The sequence below is a fragment of the Plutella xylostella genome, chromosome 28 (genome assembly GCF_932276165.1).
Source record: "Plutella xylostella chromosome 28, ilPluXylo3.1, whole genome shotgun sequence".
NCBI lineage: Eukaryota > Metazoa > Arthropoda > Insecta > Lepidoptera > Plutellidae > Plutella > Plutella xylostella.
In genome coordinates, this window is record NC_064008.1 from 712,000 (window position 1) to 722,975 (window position 10,976).

Genomic DNA, 10,976 nt, shown 5'->3' on the forward strand with positions numbered 1-10,976 from the left:
AGTCACATGAACTTGAACCTGACATACTGCCAGCGGAAGTTGAACATGCAATTACAAAGCTCAAGAATAACGCAGTGGGCACAGACCAGATTCCAGCCAACCTCCTGAAGTCTTTAGGCTGCGTAGAAACTAAACTACTTTATAACATATCCCTAAAAGTATGGAGGACGGGGCAGTGGCCCCAGGACTGGGTCGAATCCATAGTTATACCGCTGCACAAGAAGGGCTCTACGCGGCAATGTGGCAACTATCGCACACTTTCAATCATCTCGCACGCTAGTAAAATCATGCTTCGTACTATCAACGATCGACTGTCATCTTACCTGGACATGCATATCCCGGCGGAGCAAGCCGGCTTCGTGGCTGGTCGAGGCACACGCGAACAAATTCTGAACATGCGCCAAATCATAGAGAAGTGTTACGAATTCAACAAGCCGGTCATGCTGTGCTTCATTGACTACTCTAAGGCTAAACATATTGCTGGAGATGGGCGTGCCGAAGCATCTTGCATTTCTCTTGCAAAATCTATACGTGGATAGTAGTGCCAAGCGGAGCGTGGCGTCCGACAGGGATATATTCTGTCGCCCAAACTGTTCAACATCTACGGCGAACACATAGTCCGAGCGGCGCTGGAAGGATGGGAGGGAGGTTTATCCATCGGCGGAAGGAAGATTAACAATCTCCGCTACGCGGACGACACCACCCTTGTAGCCACTAGCGAAGAAGAAATGGCCGTCTTGTAAGACCGGATTGAAGGTGAAAGTGCCAAACTAAGGTTGCGGATTAATAAGTCAAAAACCAAACTGCTAATTGTGGACCGCGAACAAGTTCTGACCAACTGCAGTCGCCTCAACACGTTAGACCGCGTTAGTGACTTCAATTATCTCGGATCTCTCATCACTTACGATGGAAACTGCGATAGAGAAATCAAAAGACGAATCCAGATTGCTAAAAGCGCCATGACCAAACTTGAGAAAATATGGAAGAATACAAATAAATAATACAAATGAATAAAAAAAAAAACAGATTGAAAATATTGAAAACCTACAGCCAGATATAAGAATTAAAGGAAACAGTATAGAGCGTGTGCGAGAAGCACGCAATTTAGGAGTAAAGTTTGATCAACATCTTCGTTTTGAGTCGCATCTGTTAGACATTATAAGAAATTGTTTTTATAAGATCAAAATACTTTACAATATTCGTCCTTACCTTAACACAGACCTAAGAATAAAAGTTTGCGAAACATTAATTCTTTCTAAACTTAACTATGCAGACACAGTATACGGCCCATGTCTACTAGCGCGAACGCAGAAACTTATTCAAAGGGTGCAAAATGCATGCGCTCGTTTTTGCTTCAACATAGCTCCGCGCGCGCATGTTACCCCTTACCTCAATAATTCAAATTTGTTAAAATTACAGGCCAGAAGACAACTTCATTTTGCAACCCTATTATTTAAAATTATTAAAACACGTTCTCCTGACTACCTCTATACTAAATTAGACTGGTCTAGTACTCACAACAGGCATAACACGCGTGCTTCTTCGTATATGCTGGTGACGCCAAGCTTCAAAACAGCAGTATTCCGTGGTTCCTTCAAGTATGCTGCTAGTAAGTGCTGGAACAACTTACCCCCTCCGATACGTGCCCTAAAAACAGTAAAAACTTTTAGCACAAGACTCAAGATTTACCTTATTGCTATGCAAAAGTTAAATAAAATTTTATACTAACTTTATGTTTATCACGATAAGCCAGAAGGTAAAGCTGTCCCAAACGAGCACAACCTCCAAGCCTTGCAAAGCAGCCGCACTCCGTGCATTGTAGGTATAAAGCCATTTGAAGCTTGGCAGGCAAAGAAAAGATGTAGGTATTTTGTTGTAGTCAGCCAACGCAAACCGTTATATAGCATAGGTACTTATACCCAAAAAAATTGTCAAATTGCTGTAGCGCACTTTGACAAAATATCTGAAAGAGAACAAAGAAAATATATTACAATTAAATATTTTAAATCATTTATACCTAATTTTCCTACCAGGTATACGTATGAATATAATGTACTTATAATGAATGAATGTTTCTTTTTAATTGCTAGTTAATCAGTATTTGTAATAAATTTATCAATAACTTGTAATCTAATTTATATAACTTGTAATCTAAATTATAAAAAGTAAAATATAAATGATAACTCACCATGGTTTATAGTTTCCAATTGTACTCTGTGTATGCTCTGCGCAGCAATTCATAGTTTAAAGTATGTAACTAGTCGGTCTGCATCACTACTACACGCAAAACAAGCGTATTAACTACTTGTTGCACACATTGTTTACCAGTGGCAAAGTTGAAAAACAGGTTGCGCGGGCGCTTCGGGGCTCCGCGGGGGGTGGGGCGCTGGCCGCACGGACGTGCTCCGGCCGTGGGCGACATTTTCAGACTGAAAAAGGCTCGACGCGCCGCGAGGCAGAGGCGCGCTTGCCCTCCCTTCCCCCGCCCGTACCCCTTTGACCCAATTTTAAGTTTTATGGTTTCGTCACGACAACCGAGACGCTTTGTTTAAGCATATAAGTATATGTTACTGTTTTTTATTCTGTTTGTCATTTTTTTTATGTTATGTTTTTTTGAGTCAGTCAGTCAAGTCAGTCCGTGACTTCACCCAAGGGTTCTAGTTGAAAACCAGCGCTATGGTGTGGTTTAGCATACCTGCCATAGCATCAAGCTGAACTAGAACCCATTTCAGCACCGAAAAGCAACATACATGCTTTTAATAACTTATTTTTTTTGTTTACTTTTTAACCTTTTCTTCTAAATGTATGTGTTGTTTCTGTGTGTGTAAGAAATAAATAAATTTTCTTTCTTTTTCTTTCTAAATATCACCAAGCGTACCAAAGTGAGACTAGTCCACGCACTAGTCTTCCCTATTTTCTTGTACGGCTCCGAAACATGGACAATCAAGGCCAATTTAAAAACAAGAATTGATGCATTTGAGATGTGGATTTGGCGCAAGATGTTACGCATACCATGGACAGCCTTCAGACGGAATGAATCAATCCTGCATGAGCTCAAAATTACTGTGCGCCTGTCTGATATATGCCGATCCCGCATGCTGAAATTTCTTGGGCATATTGCACGTAGTGGCCCAGAATCCCTTGAAAAACACATTTTGATGGGTAAAGTGGAGGGGAAAAGACGAAGGGGTCGTGCTCCTGCAAGATGGTGTGACCAAACCCAATCTTATCTGCAACTCCGCCTGCACGAAGCTCTGCACACGGCTGCAGACAGGAGCACTTGGAGGACACTGTCCCGGCCCAACCTCAATGCTGACATTGACTGATGATGGTCACGATCCCCATTCTATGGGGTACCGACTTTGATGATGATGAAGATGTACGTTTTAAGTATTTATATGTGTTCATAATATAATTATGAACACATATAAACTCCAGAGACAAACATTCACTTCCAGAGAGCGTGCGACAGTCACCATCGTTAGCAACCTTTAAGAAAAATTTGAAAGAACACTATTTTAATACCCTGGGTTGGCAGAAATAGTTAAGTATTATGTTTTCACAGTTGTCTGATTTATTTGTGTACGTTTTTATAATATTTATGTAAGTATTATTTATATATGTATATATGTATTATTATAATATGTAGGGACATGTATAAAATCATATATATACTATTGTACTATAGTTATGCATATTTTGTAGGTAGGTTTAAGTAAGATTAAGATATACTGATAGGCTAATTTGTTATATTTTTTTATTGTGCTATTAATTGATTGAAAGCGTTAATGTCCTCTTCTCCCAACCTAACAAGGGTTGGCTGGAAGAAATTGCTTTTTGGCAATAAGCCCGCCTTTGTACATTGTTAGTTTTCTTTAATGTTCTTCACCTTTTATTAATTGTAACTTTATAATGTACAATAAAGTGTTCATAAATAAATAAATAAATAAATTATTTGAGTATTATTGTATGTCGGTATTTACATATTGTTCATAGTAAGTAATTATGTTGTATATATCTTGTCTTGTCACACATTACCCCTTTCTTTATACTATCGATTTCCTTTCAATGTGGTTGTCTGAGAGATTACTACAAGATAAGAGATTACTTTTAGTAATAAGTTCGCCGATTGTACTATTTATTTTCTTGTCTATGTTTATGAAACTATTTCTGTTTGTGTGCAATAAAGAGTATTTTATCTTATCTTTATCCACGACACAGGGTCAGCCTAGTGTGGACTTCACTGAAATTCCATGCGATCTACCTCATGTCATCAGTTAGTATGGACGACTATTATTACTCTAAGGGACGACTGGTACGGTCAAGTGCAGAGAAACCTGACCCCCTCTCCTAGTAACAATGCTTCTGAGAGGGGTCAGGTTTATCTGCCTCTTACTGTACATACCATCTTTTATTTTCTCACTGTCTGATTAAATAATGTTTGTCTATGCTTACCTACATAGTGTGTAAATAATCAATTTTTGATTTTGATTTGATTTGATATTACACACAGTTATAAAAGACTAAGTAATCAACTTATTTACCATGAAATTTGTGGAACTACAATCGAATGTACCCATAATTTTTTCGTTATGTAGGTACCTACTGAGTTTCAATAATTTCACATAGTATAATTTTACAGTTACAGTTATATTAAAATGTTACGAAACAAATAAATAACGTAGACATCAAAATTTCTGAAATTTAATTTAACGGTCCTAATTTGAACATAAATCATTATTTTGTAAAAATAATAATAATAATAAAAAAAATCCTTTATAAGCTGGTCTGTCAATGTTTCAGTATTCAGTCAACTGAAGAATTTCAATATAATGAAACTGTTCGTGTTTGTTTTGTCTGTTTTCGCCGTCCTGGCTGTAGTCATGGGGACCGGCACTGATAGGACTCCGCCGGTAAGATTCCTAGGGCCACTTGCACCTACATATTAAATCTAGATTTAGTGTTAAATCTCGATTTAGTGTCAAATTTTATATGGACTGACGTTTCTTAAATCGAGATTTGACACTAAATCTAGATTTAACATGTTTCTGCAAGTGGCCCCTAGTCTATCATCATAAGGCCTAATTTCACACCATTCGGTTAGGTTAAAAATACCTCGGTTTGGTTACATCATAGACCGTTAAGGTTAGTGAGTGTCCCACCATGCAAAATTAAGGGGTTAACTCCCTTGATCGGGTGATTAACGTAATTGCTGCTGTGGGGTTCCGCTAAGACTGACGAAATGTTACTCACAATTTGCTCTCATAGTAATTTATCTATTATGGAAAGCAATAAATAATGAAATTGTTTTTGTATCATTCTTCGCTACGGCTTAAGAAACTATGCACTCTACTAAGTTCCTAATAATTTCATTGAAATAGTACCTACATAGTATTTAGATAATCAAAGTTGTTTTTTTGCTGCTGTTTTTTTTGTAATTAAGTCTAAAAATATCAAATATTGTTCTAAAAGTGAGATTTCTCGTTTTTAAAATTCGTGTTCAATCAATAATACATATACCTATTCAATACCAACCTACAATAATTACTTACGCTATAATAACATGAATTTAGGAGTATATCATATGAGTACCTATACTTATTTATAAACATTTTATTTTTATTTTTTTATTTTATTATTTTTTATTTTATTATTTTAAGATTAACAAACAATAGTACATTATATTTAACCTAATGGTATTATACACATTAAATAGTAACGAATGTACTACCAACACAGTTAACCACAGATTACCAAAAAAGTATTTTATGAGTAAATTATACAGTTATCTAATTTCATTAAGTAGGTAATTATTTAAACTTATGGAAAGAAACATGCAAACTAACAAAGTAAGATTTAACTTAAGTGACTAAAGAAAGAAACTAAAGAAACACCTTTTTGAAATTTGAAAAGTATTCAGTAACAAAAGAACATGTGGATAATATTAAGTAAATATATGTATAGCAGGTAGTAAGTTTGTACATATACATTGTATAAATATATTTGCAATATATTACATGATATAATATGTAGATAATAATTATTGTGATTACGTTAGATTTTCCAGAGTATCAATAATATGTCTCCTATAATTACTTGGCTTACTTGATATGATGTCAATACTATTAAAGAATTTATTATAAGAGCTTGCTAAGCGATTAAATGGCTCACGTTTACCGGCGTTAGTGCGAGCTGTTGAGATAGCGAACAGCTGATAGGGATGGGCAGCCCGCGCTGGAGTCGCCCGGCTGGGTACACGATAACATAGTTTATTGTTCAGGTCAATACAGTCATATTTGGAGTGACAAAGGTCATATAGAAGCATAGCATCTAGTAAGGTGCGTCGATTTTCTAGGGATAAAATAGAGTAATTGCTGAGGAGCGTTTTATATGGCATACGTGAATGGAAACATCGGTAATGCATAGATCTCAAGAAAATTTATTTACTAATAACCACAAAACTATTATTTTCTACAGTATAAAAGGCATTAGGTTGTAATAAGGTTTAATGTAAATATATCACCGTGCGTATCATGTTTCAAAACACCCTGTATAGTGCGTCGCACATTTTTTTGCGGAGAGTAGGGATTTGCGAACCGGTTTCGCGGCCGCCCGGCGAGCGATGCCGCTGCGGAGATATGTTATGTTTGCGAACTAGCTCTAATTAGGTGGCAATACCTACTTGTATGGACTAGCGAGCCTGTGTACAAAACGCGTAGATGACGCTTTCTGTATGACACCGAGTATGTACCGGCGACTTTTAGTAAACCGCTCTGTCCGCAAATAATGTATTGATGTTAACTTATGGTAGTTCTACTACCTACCTAAGACCTATCTACCTTAGAAATGAAATTGTATAAGTACCTAAATAAGTAATTTTAATACCTCCTTACTTAGTGCAAATGTAAAATTAAAAGTTAAGTAAGTACCTATGTAGAAATTATAATGTTATATTCATGTTACTGCTTCGTAGACCACGATTGTATCTAGTGTCAAGACAAACCCTTTAGGTTTAATGGCATGTTAATTTAAAAACCTAACTATGTTACACAATGTTTTGTATAAATAAAAAAAAAAAAAAAAAAAAGGACCGATTTTCCATAGAAAAAAATATATCAAACGCTTTGTTTTATTTAATTTTCCATAAAAGAAGATAAACCGTATGTATTATCTCGACATATGACAAATTACCAGCAAGTAGGTAAGCAAAAAAACGGGCTATACAGTCATAAATATGAAAATCGAAAATTTTGACAGGCAAGACCGTATTATCTTCGGACCGCCTCAGAAAAACACTTGTAGATATGAAATGAAATGACTTAGGCTCAATTGAAGTATATTTTTTTATTGGCAAAGAGTTAATCTACCAATCACAAAAGAAATATATTTATTTTATTTATTATTCTTTAAATTATGAGACACCAAACTTTCAAAACGCGATATCTCGAAACTACGTTTTTCAAGATATGACGGTTCGGATTGTCATGTGCGATATATTTTTCCCTCATATAAAACAGTTTTATCAATGAATTAAAATAGGTTTGGTGGCTGCTAACTTACGCAAAGCGGGTCAGATTTTGCCATTCTTCTTTGAACAAAATATTAACGCTTTGAGCTGTTGTTAAGCCTGTTTTAACAGCACGCAGATACAATAATTAATACTTGTATGAACGCGTGCGGGGCAATCCCGTGTGCGCGATCAAATCCGCATGCTGTTAGAATCAGCCTAATATTCTGATGCGCTGTCAAATATACTTCAATATTGCAGACGACGTCATTAACCTTTTATCGTGAAGGAGTATTTTGATGCTATTGTCTGTCACTTATATTATATTATATTAGAGTTATAGTAAAATTATTTAAACGACAAAAACGCATGGTCTTGTCCACCTCAGCTAAGGCTATTTAAAAAATGAAATGGATATAAGTACTTAAGTAAAATTGTACTAACTAGATATAATAATTGTAATAGATATAAGCAAAAAGTTGAAAAGATGCTCGAGGAGTTTCTTTCACCATTTCTTTCCTCCTCGACGGGGCCTTTGTGAAATGGTGGTAGATGCCTATCGACAAATAATTGTAAAATTTTACGTCGATTAAACCATTTCAATTTTTTTGATTGCTCGTGAGGTCGTGACTGTATTTACATAAATTATTTATAATTGTTATTTCCAGCGAGTCCGCCGCAACTTCGAAGGCCACAAACGTGAAGAGGGTCCACACGTGTTCACCCTGTCCCCTCTTTATCCTTACCGTAAGAAACACTAATTTTTTCCCTCCTCATTACCATAAGAAACACTCATTTGTTTCCTTCTTACCGTAAGAAACACTCACTTGTTTCCTCCCCGCCGTAAGAAACACTCATTTGTCCCCTCCTTATTACCGTAAAATACTCTCATTTATTTTCTCCTTACCGTAAGAAACACTAATTTATTTCATCCTTACCGTAAGCACTACTCATTTGTTTCATTCTTACCGTATCATACTCATTCATTTATATTTTGTTGTTTACAGGTGATGACTGATGACTATTTTAAATCTCCAGAAAAGATGAATTTCTTAATGGAAATAAATAAATAACTTTATAAAATATTGGAATTTTAATTGTTGTCTATGTAGGTGATTATATTATGTCGCAGGCATCTGTTTGAATCTCCTTTTTGGTTGAATCACTAGCGTGTTCATTGGATGGCGCTATTCAATTGTATGACTAAAGGACAACTCGTCAAGTCATTGAATGTAACGTTCGGCGTCTTGACTGAACGTCATTCAGTGCAGTCGTTGAATGGGATATAGTATAGCAACTTTGTCATGTCTAGTTAGGGTGAACATGACCACACAAGAGTCAAGAAAAAGACTAAGTTACAAAGGTCTCATCGCACAAATTAACTAAACAATAACAATAAACGTACCTTGGTATTGTTGTTCATAATTATCCAATTTGCCACATTTTTTCCTTGAAACTAGCCGCCGGCGGCGTAATAATAGGTAAATCCATAATCTCACACTATATTTACACAAATAACGCACTTTAAAGCTAATTTATTTGCAAAAAATAACAATACAGGGGTATTTTGTTTCAGCTGTTAGCTGTTAGACGACATATTTGTTTTATTTACCACCTGACTGATTTTAAGTCCGCTAACTAGTTCGACGTTTTGTGACGCTTGTAAAATCAACGTTCGGCCTAGTCATACAATTGAATAGCGCCATCCAATGAACGCGCTAGTTTTTCAACCAAAAAGAAGATTCAACCAGATGCCTGCGACATAATATACATAATGAGAGTTTATTTATTTATTTATTTATTTATTTATTTATTTATTTATTTATTTATTTAGGAAAAATAACAGAAATAGATCACAGAGAGTAATATGCAGACGGATATAAAATAAATGCTTAAATCTACTTCCTTGAACATTTTTCTCAGGGATATAATATTATAATACTTTATTTGGTGACATTTTAGAATTAATTTAGTAGATATAAAAATATTTATGACTAAAATTAAGCATGCAATTTATTAAAAGGGAAAATAAATCATGCATCCTAATTATTATACATTATAAAATTATTGTCTAATTAAATTAAATTGAAAATTCTACATTATTATATATAATTTTGAAAATCTATCCCCCTTATTCATAGAAAAGCTACAACACGTTTCAACCAATAAACTGCTTTGTCCCTCTCTGTCAAAGAACAAATTGTTCTTTGTTGGAGAGGGACAAAACAGTTTACTAGTCAAAACGCCCTGCAACTTCTCTATGAATAAGAGTTAGACATACAATGTATTATTTACCGTATTTTTTACCAAACTTACTTAAATCGTAATTTTCCAAATAATTTATTTATCAATACGAGCAGTTTTCTTCATACATGAATAAAGATACTTTGAAACACACACTTACATAAATTACCTACAGGTAATTTGTTCATTAACCTGTAATTTTCAAATTGAAGTAGGTAGAATTAACCTAATATTCACATGAATTAAAATTAGAATTAATTTTATAGTAGGTACACTATATGTCGCAGTATTCAGGTTGAGTCTCCTATTTAATTGAATCACTAGCTCGTTCATTAAATGACACTATTCCGTTGTGTCAATGACTAAAGACAACTCGTCAAGTGGTTGAATGTAACGTTCGACGTCTTGACTGAACGTCATTCAGCGAAGTCGTTGAATGGGATATAGCCGACTCTGTAATCTTTGGTTAAGATGAACTTGAACGGACAAGAGTCAACAAAAACACTTTGTTACAAAGCTCTTATTGATTGAGGTGACGGGTGTTTGGGGAGCTGAGGCCAGGTTGTTAGTTCGTGCAATATCCCAACGACTGCGAGATAGGGGTTTTGACCGTCGCTCCGGGTCGTACCTGTCTCAAAGGATCTCCGTGGCTATACATCGCGGAAATGGAGCTAGTATAATGGGTACTTTTGAGCCAGGGGTGGCCTATTTTACTAGATATATTATGAACTAGCTGTTCCCGCGCGCTTCGCTTCGCCTTAAAAAGTTTTCCCGTGGGAATTCCGGGATAAAAAGTAGCCTATGTTCTTTCCCAGGGTCAAGACCGTATGTATAACAAATTTCATTCAAATCCGTTCAGTAGTTTTGGCGTGAAAGAGTAACAGACAGACAGACAGACATACAGACAGACACAGTTACTTTCGCATTTATAATATTAGTTAGGATTAGGATTAGGATTTATTACAATTTTTTAAAGTAATATTTTTGACGAAGCTCGTTGCTGATGCTTTTATTCTAGTGATTTGACGATGTATATATTACAGATTTTTTTTTTATATTGACGAAGCATGTCGTGGATTATTTATTGTTTGAATTTTCATAAATATTTTTTGCATGGTTAATTTATTACTGTGAATTAAAAAAAAATTGAAAAGTTAAAATTTGAATTTACAATATTACCTACCTGGAGGAACTGATGGAAAATCTAATATTTTCTGCGTCACAT